General features: G+C 44.8%; 1 long non-coding RNA gene across 1 annotated transcript in view; it reads left to right on the forward strand.

Moving 5' to 3' along the window:
* The window catches only part of LOC137215046 (uncharacterized), a 176,109-nt gene extending 164,747 nt beyond the window's left edge, over positions 1 to 11,362 (forward strand). The window contains exon 4 of the long non-coding RNA XR_010939134.1: positions 11,202 to 11,362. This is a non-coding gene — a long non-coding RNA (uncharacterized lncRNA). The remainder of the gene's footprint in view (positions 1 to 11,201) is intronic.
* Positions 11,363 to 15,648: the final 4,286 nt, after the last annotated feature.

The following is a 15,648-nucleotide window of genomic DNA, read 5'->3' on the forward strand; positions in this document are numbered from 1 at the left end:
GGGCCCTGATGACTGGGGTCTGATAAATGCAAAACCTCATTTGGTTTGTGAGTGATTGAGCGCTAACACTGTTTAGATTTCTTAATATACTTGTATTAGCATGAACAAGTAATGAGCATGCCAGCCTTTTTTGAATATTTGATTGTATCTTTGTAATGGATTTGTGTCTCTCTCTTTGTGCTAATGTCATTGTAACTTTGTTGGTGTCATATCTCCAAGCCACGGCAATTGATCTTTATCACCCCATCTTGAGTCAATCACCCTCTCCTTGCCGAATCACAGCGTGTTTGTGCCTTTCTTTCCTGCACAATTCTGCATTTGTCTTTTTGAGAAGAGGTGCTGGTCACCACCCCATCCTCAGGAAATGCCTTTCCTGCTTCATGTAGAGTAGGTTTTAGATTTTTCCAAAGAGGTCGATAGAGCCAAGGCTTGAAAGTTGACCATGCTCTCAAGTAAAATCCCCAAATAAGAGCCTTGTCCAGACCTTACCTCCAGCAAAACGCTATCAACCTGTTCATTACTGCCGGGTTGATGGGTTTACCATTGTACAAGTAGCTTCCATAAGCTGGAGTCTCTGAGGCAGAGAGGATCCCTTTTTAAATATAGAAAAGACTCCTTTAATAAGGGCTTCCTTGCCTGAATAGAGCAAAAAAGTTACCATTATATGCAATGGCCAATATTTTATGCTTGTGGGAGTAATCTTCTCATGGAAGATTACTTCATGTTAGACCTGTTAGCAACTGATATCCCAGGTCAAACACCTAGCAAACCAGTTCACATGTTACAAGCCTGAACAGACTTGCAACTGTGGCTACCAGGATTAATAGTTCCCTGAGTGCCCACCAAGAATGTCAGTGATAGGGCAGAGCCACATGCTCATGGGGCAGGGAAGGTAGCACAGAGATAGTACTCTAAATTTGGAAAGAACCATGAGCACACTTCAAGCACAGAGACCTGCTTGTATTTCCACTGTCACACTAAGTCACTTAGTTAAGTAGAAGCTGTGGCTTGAACTGAGTCCATTAGTGCTGATGAGGATATAAAAATGTGTTTGGGGTATTCCTATCTTCTGTGTCACAGCAGAAATCTAGGCAGAGATGGTACTTACATGAAATGATAACTGTAACGTGTTCATTGAATCTCTGATAAACAAATAAATCATAATTATTATTATAGTGATCATTATAATAAACCTGGTTTGAACTTCTAATTGATTTTCTCTAAACCAATGCTTTTGGTTTTTAGACATAGTGCATACGAATTGAGTAAACTGTATTAGTTTGGCTTTTTATTTTGTTTCTTCCGGTACAATTATCCTTCCTCACCCCAACTCTCAGTATCCTCAACCTGGCCTTCTCCTTTTGCCTCCTTCTTTTTGATCACTCAGGAATCTCCTATGTGCCCTTGGCCTCTGCTTTTCTCCCTCCTATTTAGCTGCTGAGATCACGGTAATCTGGTTTCTGTGCCCAGCACTGCCGACTTCATTTTGCAAAGGCACCAGGGACAGCCTGATTGCTGGATCTCCTCTCTGCTTTCACTCAGCTTGTTCGCCCCACAGCCCTGGTTTCTAGGGATCAGCCTCCCCTGCTTGAACCCCTCCAATCTTGACTTTGGGGACCCAATCTCCTTCTCTTCCCTTCCCAGACTGTCTGGGCTCCCCGGGACCGACTGCTTTCCTTTCCTCGCTGGTGCACACTGTTTGGATGATCTCACATGTGAGAATGGGCTGGATTGTGTCCTCCCCAAATCTATATGTTGAAGTCCTAACTCCCCAATATCTCAGAATGTGGGTGTACTTAGAGAAAGGTCTTTAAAGAGGTCATTAAGTTAAAATGAGGTCGTTAGCATGGGCCCTAATCCAATATGACTGGTTTCCTTATAAAAGGCGGAAATCTGAACACACAAAGAGACACCAGGGCTGTGTGCACATGGAGAAAAGACCATGTGAGGACAAAGAGAGAAGACTGTCACTTACAAACTGAGGAGAGAAGCCTCAGGAGAAACCAAACCACCCAACACCTTGGTCTTGAACTTACGGATTCCAGAACTGTGAGAAAATAAATACCTGTTGTTTAAGTCACCCAGTTTGTGTGTTTTGTTATGACAGCCCTAGCAGACTAATACACCTGTCCTCTGAGCTCTCAGGTTCTGGGAGGCATGTGAAATGCAGGTGTCTCTCTTGGACCCCTGTCCTGGGTATCCAGTGGGTCGTTGGGCATCTAGAATGCTGAGCCAATGGGGGAATTTTTATTCCTTTTCAAGACAGGATTAATCTGAGTACGACAGGAGAAGGAACCAGCGGGAAGGAGGAGATTGAAGCTTCTGGGATGAGGGGACGTTTAGAGATCTGGAGAAGGAGTGAGAGAGGGGATGGAGTATAAGGGTAAGAGATTTCGACTGGTAAGGTGGAAAACACCTCTTTCCTGAGGATGGGAGCTTCTGCTTGGACTGACTCTATTAGTGGTGAAAAGAACATAAAAATGTGTTTGTAATTTTCCCAAGTCTTCCAATTTACAGCAGAAATTCAGGTAGAGACGGGAGCCCTGTACGGAGTACAGGTGACAGGTAGTTGTGGAAAGGTGCCTGCTGTCTTTGCTCTTTCCAGGAAGTAGGGTGCGAGTCTTGGGAAGCATGGGGAAAATGTGTGTGGTCGCTGGGGGGCTCCGGTTGGGGGATGGACAAGACCCAGTGGGGATGGAAGGAGGGTTGAGATGGTGTTGTACAGCACAAATGTGCAGAGGATGTGAGTGAGATCCGAGATCTTATGAAATGCTTTGTGGCCCAAGGCAGGAATGGGGTAGAGGTGCATTGGGTCAAGGAAGCACCAGTAAGCGTGGTGCAAACGTGGGTCCCAGAGGGATCTCCAGGATGAGAGTAAACCAGCTATATCTTCCCTGATGAATGAAAGGAGTCAATGGGACCCTGAACCAGGGAAGGGCTGAGTCAACTGGAGGTCCCAAGGGAGTAAATAAGAAATATATTGGTTTGGGGGAGGGGCAGAGGTGAACAGTGATGAGACTTTTGTGAGAAAAGAAGCAAAGTTTCTGAACCTCAGAGGAGAAATTATAGAATGACAAAGTCCAAGGATAAAGATCAATGCAGGATGAAAGAGAACTTTCCCCAGTGGATTAGGTGTTCCATGGAAAGAACAGCCAGCGGTGGGGACTCAACAGGGCAATCCTACTTCATACCCTCAAGTTTTCGAGCACCTTCAAACGAAGGTGATGAGAAACCCCCGCCTTCTAGTCATATATGTCAGTAGACCCCAGATGCTGCTGTTTGGAGCCTTATTGCTGCTTTCCAAAAAGTGACAGGGCCTGAAATTCATCCCTTATTTCTCTATCAAACTACATGGTGAATTTTCTAGTAAAAGATTCAAGGATCGTTTGAGGCCAATGGGATACTGTACATGCATATTTCATTAAAAAAATATAATGACATGACACAAGTCCCATATTCCAGTGTCATCATTTCTGCTTCGCTTGGGGTAGGAATTTCTTTCCCTGATATTTTCATTTTTATCATGTAAATGAATGAGTCACCCTGAACCTTGGTGTCACTCTCTTCTCTTTTTCTCTATTTCTAAATAGTCTTTTCCTCTGGTGCAGTAGAGGAAACACACAGGCACACAACATAGCCAGATGCATTCTGATTTCCTCTGTTCTACTGAAATCAGGTCTCTCCCACTATATGTCACATGATGATGGGGGAAGGATGTGCTAAAAGGATCAACCATTTGTGTGGGTCTCCTTCTCTATGACCCAGTAGAGCTGAATGCCTATGGCAAACCGATTGCTCTGTAGATTTGGTCCTGATTATTAAACACTGAATGTGAAAAGCTAAGCATATAGGAGGAAGAGTTATCCTCTAGTTTATGTGAAGTCAGCAGTGAAAATAAAAATTGTGGCATGTAGGTAGTTGTTTATTTGCTTTACCTTATAGTCCTACTGCAGAGCTTTATCTTCTGTGCCAAAGTTTTTCTCCCCCCCTAGTTATGACAATGGATTATTTCTGTAAGCAAGTGCTCTATCCATTATTAAATTGATTATTCAAATCTCATTTAAAAAAAGAAGCCAGATGGCAATTTTCCATTATTTGTTGCTACTGACAACCACCAGCCCTAAACTGAAAGATTTTCCTTTTTTTCTTTCTTCTACTGGCTAAACAGCCTGCTGAATTTTCATGCAGACCAAATGTAGATCCTATATTGGAAACAAATAGCCAATTACCAAACAAGATTGTCATTATTGATTATTTTAGAATCATCTTTGCATTGACAAAGCTGTTGTTCTTTTGATGATTCCATAATTAACTTATCTATATTCAGGCAGAATAACTGTGTTCCCTGTAGTCATTCGGATGTGAGCATTATTGTTGTTATTTAGTTGTCATGACAGCAAGAAACATGTTTTTACATGTCCAGCATCCTGGTTATTTTAAGATCCTAATAAGTATGCCTTGCTAATGAATCAGAATAATGGCGATCCTGCAAAATAATGATTTTTTAAATTCTAAGGGAGTCTTAAAATCTAAATGTGAGATAATTGCTTGTGCTCGTGATAATCATGAAGTATGTTCCTTTCACTACGCTCACTCACGTGCGTGCTCACACATGTGACCTCTCCCTCTTCTCTAGGTGAATGCGTTTGTGTATTTCTGTTTTGGAGTTAGCATCCTCTGTGGCGATGGGACTTCCTCTGAAGCACTTTTCAAAACCAGCATTTGTCAGATCATCTCATGGCTGGGGCCACGCTCAGTGTGTTAGTAGTCTTAGAAACCTACTGTGGGACTCCATCTCCAAATTCTTGAGTGGCTAATTTTTAACACTTTATTTTGGCGTGTGTCAATTTAACTGTTTAGATGTCTTCTGCATGTGTGCAAGTGGGATTTGTTTTAAGTAACTGAAACTAGGAAGATCATACTCTAATTGATTGGATTCTTGCAGGTTAACAGTTTTCCCTTTCATGACTCCAGTTTCACCCTATGTTTTGGGTTGGTTGATCTTGCCAAGAGAAATGACATTCTAGTTACATTAAAGAGACTGGCCTTCAGTATGAAATATATGGACACAAAAGTCCTTGGATGCATCCTCAGAAGATTAAAACCATGGCCTCTGTAAGTTCAAGAGGATTTTGGAAACTTTCCAATTCATAGCCAGCTAATTCCCTGAGTGGGGGGAGGAACTAATAAACATTTTGGCCAGTAGTGCTAAATTCAAATTCCAGCCAAAAGAATGAGAAAATTCTGCCCCCTTCTGCCTTCCTAAAATCAGGATTGTTTTGTCTCTTGGAGAATGCCTGATTGTTAGGGGAGGGCTGCGGAGGGAGATGGGCTGCCTCCTTTCCTAGTGGTTTCTGGAGAACTCTCATATAATTTAATAGCTAATAATGAGGTCCATACCGAAGGTACCCCATGGGCTACTTCACTCCACTCTCCAAAAATGAAACACCTCTTCAGCATCAAGAAACACTTCCTGGTAGAAAGAACATATTGTTCACCAGAAACATACTTTGGTTGTGCATTTCAGAATCTCTATTCTGGTAGTTGTAAGAAACAAAATTTTAACATATAAATGCTGTAATAGTAAAAATGTGTTAGCATACATGTTAAGTTTTTAATCAAACATTGCAAAAATGCATTAATCAGTATTTCATAGTTCATTACAGTCTGACTAATTTTGAAATCCCTCATGTAAATTGATTAAATGTCTTCTGCAGGCAGATAAATGGGCTTTTGTTTTAAGCAACCTTTACTGAGAAAACCATAATTCTCTGTGACTCAATTCTTTCACATTTGTGACTAGGCTAGCTGTAGATGATCTAGAATTTTCCTGTTTGCAACTGGACCTACAAGCCCATGGTAACATACTCTATGGCAGCGGTCCCCAACCTTTTTGTCACCAAGGACCGGTTTCGTGAAAGACAATTTTCCCACACACGGGGAGGGTGGGTGGTGGGATGGCTCAGGCGGTAACGTGAGTGATGGGGGGCAAGGGGGAGCGGCTGTAAACACAGATGGAGCTTTGCTCGCTCCCTCACCGCTCACCTCCTGCTGTGCGGCCCGGTTCCTAACAGGCTGCAGACTAATACTGGTCCAGTGCATGGCTTGGGGGTTGGGGACCCCTGCTCTATGGGCCTAAGTATCTAGTGAGTGTCTACTTGGTGCCCAAGATTGTGCCAAATGCCAAGAGAGAAGCGAGGGCAGCAGGAGACATGATTTTTTCCCTTATGGAGAGAGATGACTCATATGTGCACAAGTAAAAGCAAAAAATATACACACTTAATCAAGACTGGGCTGTGCAGCACAGCCTATAAGCTTTTTCTCCTTTCCAAAAATATAAACCAACTCGGGATAGCTTTAAAAAGAAAAAAGCAGGGTGGTTACTTATTGGCAGGATTTTGGAGGTATTTTCATGTTAGGTTACAGAGAGGGAAGGGGTATCTGGAACCAGAGATTCAAAGCTCTCAGGACTTCCTCTTTTTATCTTTGTCTCTCTGACCTGTTTCCCTCAGTGTCAGCCTCCCCACAAGGCTGGCAGCTCCTCCCAGTTAGTTCTGAGCTTGCCTTCCCAGTGGAAAAAAGTTTTCCCCACCACTTCCAGTTAGAAACTCCATAGGAATGACTCTGATTGGTTCAGCTAACTCACTTGGACCAATCAGTGTGACCTCTAGAAGGATTCTGATTGCTTCACCTGATTCACTTGGACCAGTCACTAAGGGCTCCCAAAGACTGTGATTGGTTTAGCTAGGTTCGTTTCCCCGCAACCTCAGACAACAGGGCTCGGAGAATAAATAAATCTAGGTCTCTTGCCAACTTCCTGGGCCATGATGGGAGCAATGGGAGTCAGATGTGCTGCTTGAAGAGGGGGACTTGGTCATATAATTATGAAGGGGGCTTCAGGGACAGGAGTGGTGAGAGCAATGGGGAATGTACATAGGTGGTCTGAGTATACCCATTTGGGGAGTGGTGGAAAGATCTGTCCCAGGAAGATAGTGTAGTCGGGTCAATACGAGATACAGGTGACAGGACTGTGTGTGGTCAAATATGGCTGGACTTAGAAGTCTTTCAGAGAACTTGCCCTTGAGTGGCCAGAAAATAGGGAAATATTGGCTATTACAGAGCAAAGGAACAGAAAGGTGATCTAGGCCAATTGGATGGATGGGGTAAGTGATGCAACTTGCTGGAGGCTGATTCTGGGACCAGGGAATGAAGTGAATAGAGATTGGTCCAAGAGTGGGAGTACGGTGGAAAAGAGAGGGTGGTGTGTTTATGTCAATCCCAGTCTCTCAATTTATCCCTCCCCGCAACCCCCCTGGTAACCATAAGATTGTTTTCTACATCTGTGACTCTGTTTCTGTTTTGTAAATAAATCCATTTGTACAATTTTTCTAGATTCCACATATAAGCGATATCATACTATATTTGTCCTTCTCTCTTTGACTTAACTTCACTCAGTATGACAATCTCTAAGTCCATTCACATTGCTTCAAATGGCATAATTTCATTCTTTTTATGGCTGGGTAATATTCCATTGTATATATGTACCACATCTTCCACACACTGGTATATATAAAGTAGATAACTAATGAGGACCTACTGTGTAGCACAGGAAACTCTTCTCAGTACTCTGTAATGACCTATATGGGAAAAGAATCTAAAAAAAGAGTGGATATATGTATAACTGATTCACTGTGCTGAACAGCAGAAACTAACACAACATAGTAAATCAACTATATTCCAATAAAAATTTAAAAATTTTTACATGACAATTGTATCTCAATAAAGTGGATAAAAAATAAAAAAAAAAAAAGAGAGAGGGGCTTCCCTGGTGGCGCAGTGGTTGAGAGTCCACCTGCTGATACAGGGGATGCGGGTTCGTGCCCCGGTCTGGGAAGATCCCACATGCCGCGGAGCGACTGGGCCCGTGAACCATGGCTGCTGAGCCTGTGCGTCCGGAGCCTGTGCTCCGCAAAGGGAGAGGCCACAACAGTGAGAGGTCCGCGTACGGCAAAAAAAAAAAAGAAAAAAAAAAAGAGAGGGTGGATTTAATGGCTTCCTCCCAGGAAGAGACAGCAGAGCTGGGTAGAAGACAAGGAGGGTGGGGATTGAATTTGAGACCTTTGAAGAATGGGGTGTTTGGGAAAGATCTATTAAGTGGGATACAATAATAAATAGTAACTATAATGATAGCTCACACGTTGAGGATTTTTATGTTCTAGGTACTGTTCTAAGTGTTCACATGCATTAACTTATTTGCTCGGCCCTAACTGGCGGTTAGTATTATCATGCCCATTTTGCAGATAATGAAAATAGGGTGTGAAGAAGCTAAGCTGTGTGCTTGCAATCACACAGGTGTAAGTGGTGGGGCTGGCTTGTGAGCCCAGCAGTCTGGCTTTACCATCTACTCAGAATGGGTTCAGTTGTTGCCAGGTTGAGCTTCAGGTGACATTGGCCCACCCCACTCATCGTGCCCTAGTCAGTAGGGAGAGGCTGGAAGAAGTTGAGGGGAGATTGGATTAGAAGAATGAACACAATCTGTGACTCACTGGCACTGAGACAGGAAAAGTCCAAAAGGATTCTGAGTCTCAAAATTGGAGAGCTTAGCAAAGACACCCTGATTCATCAAGGCTGACTTGTTTCCCCCCAAATGTGGCTTCATTTGAGTAAAAATCTTTGTCATGGTCTTGCTTTTTGGCAAAAGAAAGGCTAAGGAATGATTCCCAATGTAGAACCTGCATCCCTAGATCAGTGGGTTAAATACTTTGCAGTGGTAACAGAACGATGTTTTGGGATAATATTTTCATTAAAATAAAAATACATTAGAAGATTTGTAACTAGCACATGAAAATTATGAATTTGATAGAGCTCATTTCTTAGGGTGAGGATGGATTTTCTTTTTAAGTTAGGCAAATTTTTTTTAGTAAATTTAAGAACAGATGGTATGCAGACATGACAAAAATTTCCAAGATGGATTGAAAATGATAGTTTGGGGCCAAGGTCAGATTTCCACTGGCCTGGCCCCAGAGAGCAGGTCCCATCTTGCCTCTATTTATAATCAGACTCTTACCTTTCCACTTGTGCACATCCCTTCCTTTATGACAGCTACAGCTGACCCCTCACCATTCCTACACACCCCAGAGAACACCCTTATATTCATCCTTTCATCCTTGCTTTCCTGCCATCTGCACTGCCTCTGGATTCATTTCTTCTTATCAGAATCCTACCTTTCATTTCAGTATCCTATGGTTTTATTCACACATGGCAAGGGTGGCAAATGCAGAAGCCTACCAGAGCCATTCAGGTAATGTAAATTGAACGAAGTGGATCGGCTATAAGATTACAGGGTGTGGCAAGGATTCTGGGGAACTTGAGAGCAGATGCCTCACAAAAGGCAGTCAAATGTAATCTCTAAAAGGACTGGCTCTCCAGAGAGAATGCAAAGTCAGGCTAGATTTGCTTTTCAAGCTGTTCTTTGCTACTTCTATCTTATATTTATGGGGCATGCATTAAGTGTCAGACACAGGTGACAAAGGAGGTGCATTTACACCACGGGAGGGGTGAACACATGCTCCGTAGAGGTGTGTAAACTTTGTGAACACGGGCACCTGTGCCGTGGGATCATAGCACAGACAAGCTCTGCCCCCTCCTCCGTGAAGCCTTCCCTGATCGCCATTCTCTCCCTCTGCATTGGGGCTGATTTCTCTCTCCTTTATGCACCCAGGTCCCAGTGAAGAGGACCCTGGGGAGTAATAGCATCTTACCTAGTAGGAGAGGTCTCCAGGGGAATTTACAGCTCCCACATCACATGCTGAGACAGAGGGTATCTACCAGCTTGGATGTCAAGAAACGATCAGGGAGAATCAAGCCTCAGTTAGCTCTGAATCAACCCTCTGTTCAAGGCAAAACCCACCACAGGACTCTGCAAGGTGGCCCAGACCTGCCTGTGGAGCGCACCTACCAGCTGCCCAGGCTGGAGTTTCCTGGCTCTCCCCATCGGCTGGCCCTCTGTGATAACACCTGAAAGTAGTTGGTAACTCTTTTCCTGTGCCTGTCATCCTGGTCTGGGGCTGCTCCCACTCAGCAACTTAATTCACTCACCTGCCACGTCCCTGAAGGCAGCCATCCTGGGCCAGGTGCTGGAGGGAGATGAAGACCTCAGAGCCCCAACTCACAGGAGCTTGCAGCCTGGTGTGGGAAGCGGCTTCCACTCAGTGTGTACAATGAAGGGAAACATAATAGATGCTGTTCCCAGGGCGGGGTAGCAACAGACAAGAAAGGGGAAAACAAGGGCGGAAGGGGACAGAGAGAGAAGTCTTCCCAGAAGAAGCCTTCCAGGATCCAGGCTTTCCAGCAGGTAGGACTGTCCTCAGAGAGAGATCTGGGGAGAGAAACACCCCAGGGGCTCAGTGACCCCAGGCCTATGTTCCAGACCAAATTATAAAATGCAGTTGCAATGTATGTATGAAATTGAAAGTCTAATTATGAAATACAGTGTCGGATGTTCTCTTTAACATTTTATCCTTAATAAGACACCTTTTTTCAGCTGATAGTCTGGTAGTAGATGGTCTTTGAAGGCCCTCAAGGATCTTTTTTTAAAAATAAATTTATTTATTTATTTTTGGCTGTGTTGTGTCTTCGTTGCAGTGTGCTGGCTTCTCTTGTTGCAGAGCACCGGACTTCAGTAGTTGTAGCACATGGGCTTAGTTGCTCTGCGGCATGTGGGATCTTCCCGGACGAGGGCTCGAACCTGTGTCCCCTGCATTGGCAGGCGGATTCTCAACCACTGTGCCACCAGGGAAGCCCCCTCAAGGATCTTAAATGGTTCTGTTAGTCAGATAGAAAATAAAAACCAGTTTTAAGAAAAGGGCAAGGCAAGCTGTTTCTTTTACTGACTGATTTTGTGGCTGTTTTCACTCCTTTTGGTGAACATTATGGAAGTTTTGATGGATATTTTTTTCTTTTCATTCTTCACGAGGCTCAAGTAATTGGTGGGGTTTGAAGTGGCCGTCTTAAGTGACTTTTGTTCTTATCACCTGGATTGACTGACGTGATAGGTACCAGCAGGACAAGCCATCTCTGCAAGGGGCATGGGGAAGTGGTCGGTTTCCTTTGAACAAATCACAGGGACCCCTGGAGCTGGAATCTGCCCACAAAATGACCTCTGGTTTATTTTGTTTATTTTATTTTTATTTCTCTTTCAGATCCATCTGAGAAGAAAAAGCTCTATGTGGAGAACAGAGTGTCCCAGGATTACTTTTTTTCTTTTCCTTTCTTCAACTTTTCTGTCTGATCTCTTCATTGCCAAGTTCTGAGTCTATGGAAAAATTGATCCCATCCTCTGTGTGTCATTAATAAAATTATGATTTAAGTTTTGTCTCCAAGGATGTTATGATAGAGAAACCACAGATACATAGTTAAGCCCTTTCATCCTTTTGTCTGAAAGATAATGCTTATATCTGAGTAATTAGCTCATCATGTTATCTGATGAAGGAACAAGATGCAAAGGTGAGGCTTTTGTTTTTAATGATGTTAGGAATTTGTTTACCTGGATTCTTCCTCAGCAAGCAATGAGTCAGCCCTGGAACACATGCCTTCCACATTTAAAATATTAATAAATCTCGGGTGCCAAGTTGCTCTCACTGCGTGTCTAACATTTCCCTTATCCTGCCATCTAAGGGAAGATTTCATGCCATGCTTTAGTGCCAAGAGCATCTTCCGACCTAAATGGTAACCTCAGCAGAAAGGATGGCTCACAGGTTGGGTTTCGCATCTTGACAAATCAATAGCTCCAAACCCGCCACCCCTCTCTCTCACTCGGCTCAACATTCAGCTTCAAACCCACGGAGGCCATGTTCATTCCTGGGCTTGTCTGTGGGCTTATTTAATAAAGGAGACTTTCGATTAATTAGCTCCAGGGACTTACATCCAGGTGTGCTTGTATCAAGTTCATCTTCATGTTCAGAGGCAAGAATCAAACACGCGTGCGAATGGAGTGGGGGTGGGGAAGACTGAGTGAAGAGGCCAGATATTGTCCCTCTAGAGTGAGGTGAGGAAATGCTGACTGGAGAGGGGTCCCAGGGCATAGGCCTCAGAGCCCGGAGGATGAATGATGCCAGGCGTTGCTCCTGGCCAGAGGACTAAGTGCCCCAGCCTTCTCGTCCACCACCTTCTCCAATGGCGGCCTTCTCCTTTGTCTGGGATGTCAGAGCCCTGTAAAGGATGGGGCCTTATTTGGGAGGTTGTGATGGAGTATGAAGTGAATCCTGAATTGGTGGGGGTATTTCTACTTTCTGTGCTGAAGGAACACACAGCTATGGCCCCAGCAAAGGGCAGACGGGTGCATTCTGGGGTACAGTGTATGGTGAGCATTTGTTGATTCTGCCCATTCAGCCCCCAATATCCTTGTGACATTCTTGGGAGAAATGATACTCCGATTTCCTTTTAGAAAAAGACACTTCCTGTTCCCCCACTGTGGACAGCCTTAGTACGCCTGTCAATCAAAGTGCCATCCCACCCCGGCCAGGGGTCAGCGTGTGGTCCCAGCCTAGCCAGTCATATTCTCTCCTGGGACTTTGAATCTTGAACAAGGTGATGAAGGAACTGAAACAAAAAGATCGGTACAGATTGTTTCTAGAGGCCGCACTCGGACAGGATCATGGATTAACCCCCGCTACTAAGCCCCCAGATTTGCCTTGGTTCTGCCATTTGCTGACCCTGGTTTAACAGCCTTTCTTTTTGATTATGGAAGCTGAGGCTGCCCCACAGCATTCTAGGACACCCTCTTCTGTTTAAGAGTGGATTCCAGTCACTTACAACCAACCCTAACTAATACAAGTAGTTTAAGGGTCTGTGGCAGGCCTTCACGGAATATAACTTTTTATTTATTGGGGGAGGTGTTGTTAATACTAATCACACAGCAAAGGTTTCTTGTGATGGAGGACAGCTGGTTAAAGGGATTGGAACATGTGTGTTAAGCTGTGACAGAGACCATTTTCCTGATAATAAATATTACAATAATAATAGGTGATATGTGATTTCTTATTGTGTGGCAGTTGGTGCTAAGAACATGATACCAGTGACATTTTAACTCTGGCGTAATCTTATGTGGTCGGCAAGGTGAGCATCATCCTACTTTACATATGAGAAAATTGAGACCCAGATGGGAAGTCATTTGACCAAGGTCACCATAGAGCTGGTGGAGCTGAGACTTGAACCCGGGTTGGCTCTCTCCAAGGCTCTGGATCTCTGCTATTTCTTGTGCATTGATTCTCAAGTTCACCTCTATGTCCAGTCCAGTGGTTCTCAACTAGGAGTTATTCTGTTCCCCTGGGGGACATTTGTCCATGTCTGCAGACATTTTGTTCTCACACCTGGAGAGGAGGGTGCTCCTGGCATCTAGTGGGTGGAGACCAGGGAGGCTAGAAAGCATCCTACAACCCATAGGACAGCCCCTGACAACCAAGATTTTCCAGCTCCCAAGTATCAATAATGTTAAAGGCTGAGAAAGCATTCCTCTGCACAATTTGAGCCAACAAAAGCTGCAATTCTTGGACCAGAAATTGAGGCAGGTGAAACCCAAGAGGGAAAGAATTGTTTCCTTTGTAATCACTTGTCTCCGACTTGTTTGTCTTTCCTTTTCCTTTTTTTCCCTACCTGCTGTTTTGAGAAGGACACAACCATTTCCTCCTCCCTCATTCTGCCCCTTTCCTTTAGCCGTTAGCCACTTTAGAAATGTTTTTGCTGGCTTGGAGTCATCCAGCCTCTGCTTATTAATAATTTCCTTTGGCATCTGCTGCCGCCTTCATGTTAATGGCTCGGATCGGAGCGAGACCCACTGCGAGGAGGACCCCATCATGTTGGGCGTCTGCTCGTCCAAGGGGTTAACACCTTTTTTGCTTCCCAGAAAGTGGCCTAACTATGTGAAAGGGAGCTAAGTGCTCGAAGATCACACCACAGGGCTAAAGGCACCGAAGGAACCGTTATGATCTATCAGATAAATAAATATGCTTTTCCGAAATTGTCTAAAGCTTTATTTATAGAAGGGGCTCAAATGGCTTGGAAGGAATCTGCTTAAGAAGCTCTTAGCTCTTCTGGCAATCCTCACGAAGTCAAATGAAACACTTTAGCGTTGTTTTCTATGCCTTAATGATGCTGTGAGGAAAGCCAAGATGTCCCCACCCGCAGTGGGCGGGCACGTGAGGAGGAAGGATTGTGTCTTCCTGGGAGATAAGGAGCAAGATGGCCCTGGATTCTTCCCAGCCTGTGACATCTTCCCACCCCCAGGCCACAGCTCGTGCACCTGGGGGGAGAGGTGGGCACCTGCTGCTTGCAGGGAGCTGCCCTCTATCTCCTGGGAGGGAGCATGCAGCCTATAGGCCAAGGGCTGGTTTCGCCACCAGTAGACTCTAGTTGGCCAACTCATGCTTAAAATTGCTATCGGATTGGTTGCCAGCTCTAGGAGATTTCACACAAAAATCCTCATTTCTGGCTTTAATATTTTTTTTAGTAAAAGAGAATATTTGGCAGCACTGGTCCAACACAGCAACAGCTGCCCACTTTAGTCCCTCCATTCACAGCATCCTCACCCAATCCCCTGCACGGAATTCCCTGTCTGGCCCATGTAAGAACCCAAGTCCATGGTCCCTGTCCTGGAGAAGCAGCATTCTCTCTCTTTAGTCACCGTTTGAGAATAGTTAAGGAACAAAACCAAAAAAAAGGAAAGAAAAAAAGGAGGGGAGGGAGGGACCATGGGATTCTGGAAATGACAGAGCCATCGGGAAGGGCAGGGAGCTGGCCCTTGGGACTGTGTCCACAAGGATAGGAGGGGAGGAAGGAGGGTTCTGGGTGGCATTGGTGGGGCCAGGAAGGGGCATGAGGATGAAGGCGGGAAGGGAGGGATGAGTTTGGCCTGAGTGAGGAGAGGAGGACAGGCTGGATCAGAGGGTTCGTTTGGGAAAGGAAGGGGATTGTGGGCTTGAAGCCAGGAGCAGTGTGTTGACCTAGTGGTCCAGGCCACATGTCTCGTAGTCATATGCCCATCTGCATGTGTGATTTTGTGGGGGCCAGATTGGAGCAGAAAGGTTGGATGCAGGAAGTACCAGACTTCCTGTCAGACTTCTTTAGACAGTCAGCTGCTCCCATCTTTCCCTCTTTGATCCTTCAACCTCAACCCAAGATTAGGTCTTCTGCTTGGGAGCCCAGGACTCTGATGAACCCAAGTGCTGGATCAGGGTGGCATAGGAGAGGAATAACACACACTAAATGACCAGGGAGAGCCCTTGCTTGGTCCCGAGGCCCTGAAGCCTGGTGGCCCCAGCGTGGGCCATTTGGGGCTTAGGCCTTAGCCTTCTACCCTGGGTCTTCCAGGCCTCTGATTTCTGCTCTTCATGGCGGCCTTCATCTTTCTCTTCTTGGGCTGAGAAAAGACTTAGGGTCCTGTGTCTCCTGCTGCTGAAGCACTGCTCCAAAGCCAAGGGTCCCTGGAGAAGTGATTTCTATCTGGTGGCTTTACCTGCCCAGGAATGGCCAATGGAAAATTTGAGTAAGAGATAACCAGGATGTTCCCACTGACTCAATTGCAATCCCAGTCTTAATCTGCTATATACAAACGTGTATCAATTTAAAGCTCAGTTATGATTTTTTTGTGTA

The sequence above is a fragment of the Pseudorca crassidens genome, chromosome 20 (assembly GCF_039906515.1).
Source record: "Pseudorca crassidens isolate mPseCra1 chromosome 20, mPseCra1.hap1, whole genome shotgun sequence".
Classification (NCBI taxonomy): domain Eukaryota; kingdom Metazoa; phylum Chordata; class Mammalia; order Artiodactyla; family Delphinidae; genus Pseudorca; species Pseudorca crassidens.